This window comes from Cervus canadensis, chromosome 18 (genome assembly GCF_019320065.1).
Source record: "Cervus canadensis isolate Bull #8, Minnesota chromosome 18, ASM1932006v1, whole genome shotgun sequence".
Lineage (NCBI taxonomy): Eukaryota > Metazoa > Chordata > Mammalia > Artiodactyla > Cervidae > Cervus > Cervus canadensis.
In genome coordinates, this window is record NC_057403.1 from 7,532,609 (window position 1) to 7,536,235 (window position 3,627).

General features: G+C 37.5%; 1 pseudogene; it reads left to right on the forward strand.

The window, feature by feature from the left end:
* Positions 1-1,272: 1,272 nt before the first annotated feature.
* Positions 1,273-2,214, forward strand: LOC122420447 (annotated as a pseudogene).
* The last annotated feature ends 1,413 nt before the right edge of the window (positions 2,215-3,627 follow it).

The following is a 3,627-nucleotide window of genomic DNA, read 5'->3' on the forward strand; positions in this document are numbered from 1 at the left end:
TGGAAGATATATTCATTGTACTTTCGTCTGAGCAGCAGAGTCTGTGAGAGAAAGGCAGGTCAAGATTCTGGGTAAGTGATCACATCAGAAACTGACACCAACAGCAATTTGTTGACATTCTAGCAAATCTAGTATGTCAGTTTCTGAAAGACACAAGAATACATGCTTTATAAGTGCCAAATTTTACTCTGTGTCTTGTATTTTAATGTCAACTGCAAATATTAATTCATTGCTAATATATTCACTGGGCTCAGACAATAACATACTGATTCAGTGTATGATTGGACAATAATAATTTTGTTTCATCTTCAACTGTTTTATCACATGTTAGTGTTTTATGCCCCAAGGTTTATTGCCTACATATGATTATTCAACTATTTCTATAATACATGCTATTTTAGTTGTGTTTCTGTCATGGGAACAGAAGAGTCTTTCTGTTGCCATCCTCACAGTGAGGCATTCTCATCTTCATGACATTGCCTTTTCGTGATGAAGACTACTGCTCTATTCTACTGCCAGCAGTGATGTTCATGTGTTGTGATACTAAGACTTAATTCATAATACGTGGTACCATGGAATAAAGCTTTACAAATAAATGGAATCATGTTATACGAAAATTAAAAAATACCACAAATCTACAAACAGAAAAACTGTGAAATCAAAATCCAATATAGATCTGGTTTATTATATGCCTGCAACTAACTAGCTGTTTGGCATGGCTGGTGATCAGTGCACTTTCTCTCTCTCTCTCTCTTTTTTTTTTTTTTTTTGCCGTGCATCAAAGTTCACGAGATCTTAGATCCTGGACCAGGGATTGAACTTGGACCCTCTGCAGTGGGAGGCAGGGTTTTAATCAGTTAAGCACCTGGGAGGTTTCTCAAACCAATGTCTTGAGTAGCCCAATGGCATTCAGTCCTCACTCTGCACTAAGAAGCAGGTTGACAAATACTTAACCTGTCTGGGAGTAGGTTACTATCCTCTGTATAACTAAGGTCCCTTCAGTTCCTGCCTAATAAATTTGTGAAGAATGAAGAAGGGATCACATGAGTATGTTCAGTAATTAAATTACATATTAGTTCTCCTTAAATGTTATACATGAAATCCTTTAAAGGCTGCTGGTAACAGAAACACAAGAAGCAAATATTTCCAAGTGGGAACTATTATTAAGTGGAGAGTATTGGATTTCAGTTGATATGATGCATGTAACCCATGCCTCATATTCCCACACAGGACATTCTAACTCAAAAATACCAGTGACTGTGAACTGAAAGGATGGCCAGCAATTTTTTCATGATAGGCATGATCATCTTAACACAGACCGTGGTTGGAATCCTGGGGAATTTCTCACTCTTGTGCAGTTATATCATCCTTCACTTCATGGGTTAGAGGTTAATGTCCACAGATTTGATCCTTAAGCACCTCATTGTGGCCAACTCCTTGGTCCTCCTCTCTAAAGGGGTCCCCCAGACAATGGCAGTCTTTGGGTGGAAGCATATCCGCAGTGATGTTGGCTGCAAACTTCTCTTCTTTCTGCACAGAGTGGGGAGGGGAGTGTCCATCAGTAGCATCTGCCTCTTGAGTGTCTTTCAGGTGATCACGATCAGTCCCTGGAACTCCAGGTGGGCAGCACTGAAAGTAACAGCTCCCAAGTACGTGGTTCTCTCTATTTTCCTGTGTTGGATCCTGCAAATGCTGGTAAATGTCATTTTTCCTTTCCATATGACTGGCAAATGGAGTGACAAAAACACCACAGAGGAAAGAGATTATGGCTACTGTTCTTCTATTGATACTGACAAAACTGAAAGTGCCTTGTATGCAACATTGTTATTATTCCCTGATGTTTTATGTTTGGGGCTCACACTCTGGGCCGGCGGCTCCATGGTTCTCATTCTGTACAGACATAAGCAGCAGGTCCAGCACATTCGTAGGACTGATGCCTCCTCCAGGTCCTCCCCTGAGTCCAGAGCTACTAAATTCATCCTTCTCCTCGGGAGCACCTTTGTCTGCTTTTATATTCTTTCCTCCATCTGTCAAGTTCTTTTGGCTCTTTTTGATCAGCCCAGCCGGTTCCTTGTGGACATCACTATAATCATTGCAGAGTGTTTTCCAACTGTCAGCCCCTTTCTGCTAATGAGCCATAACTCCAGTGTACACAGGCTCTATTTTGCTGGGATAAGAAATGCAAAGTCCTCTACTATTATGAGAAAAGTGTAAATTTTATTTATTTCTATAATGATCGGTTGCCAGTATATTTATTCACCCTCAGATTCCTAATTTATATTTTGAATCTCAAGATAATCTTATACTAGACATGCAAAGTATCTTCTTCAACATAAAGACCAATTGAAATGTATTGTCATGAAATATGAATATATCAGTGAAGTTTTCTTGTAGAAAAGGAGTTCATGTTTATGCAATAAACAGCAGGCCTTGAAATAATCTGCATATTATGAAGTGTCCAAATATGTTACTTTTAGTCTAAGCAAACAAATTTCTCAGAAATGAAGTAGGTATGGAATTATAGATTCAAGTATACATGAAAAATGGATCAATGTGTACAGTAGTCAGAAATAAAATTGAAGAAATTAATGTCCTTACAGAGTAATGAATACTCTTGTTTGCACTCAAAGGTAAAATCAGGTAAGAGTTTGGGAGCCAGTTACAAGTTTATAGTTAACATTGTTTGTTTGTTTTTTTTGTTTTGTTTTCCTTTATTTATATTAGTTGGAGACTAATTAATTTACAATATTGTAGTGGTTTTTGCCATACTTTGATATGAATCAGTCATGGATTTGCATGTGTTCCTCACCCTGAACCCCACTCCCACCTCCCTCCCACCTCCCTCCTAGGGTCATCCTAGGGCACCAGCCCTGAGCACTTGTCTCATGCATCAAACCTGGACTGGCAATCTGTTTCACAGTTGATACTATACATGTTTGAATGCTATTCTCTCAGATCATCCCACCCTTGCCTTCTCCCACAGAGTCCAAAAGTCTGTTCTATACATCTGTGTCTCTTTTTCTGTCTTGCATATAGAGTTATCATCACCATCTTTCTAAATTCCATATATATGCATGTATACAGTATTGGTGTTTTTCTTTCTGGCTTACTTCACTCTGTATAATGGGCTCCAGTTTCATCCACCTCATTAGAACTGATTTACATGTTAAGAGAGATGGCAGTATTTATTAGAAAGAGCCTTGCAGGGAGATTAGCACGTTAAAATATTTTCATGTAGAAATGAGGAATTTGAAGTGAAGTACAATAAAAAACACGCCAAAAGAAAACTATATTTCAGCAGATTTTTCAAACTGAAATATATTTGACATATAACATTGTGTACATTTAAAGTGTGAGAATTAGTAATTTGTTACATGTAAATATTGTAATATGAACTGCCATTACAACCACATAACACAATGTAGAACTCTTGTTTTATGTTAAATGTTTCACTTAATTATAGTTGATTTACACTATTATGGTAGTGGCAGAGGTACAACATTGTGGTTCAATATATAGGTTATACTTTGTTTTAAGCTATTATGAACTATTGGCCATATTCCCTGTGCTGTAAAGTATGTCCTTGTAGTTTATTTATTTTATATATAGTAGTGTGTACTTCTGAAT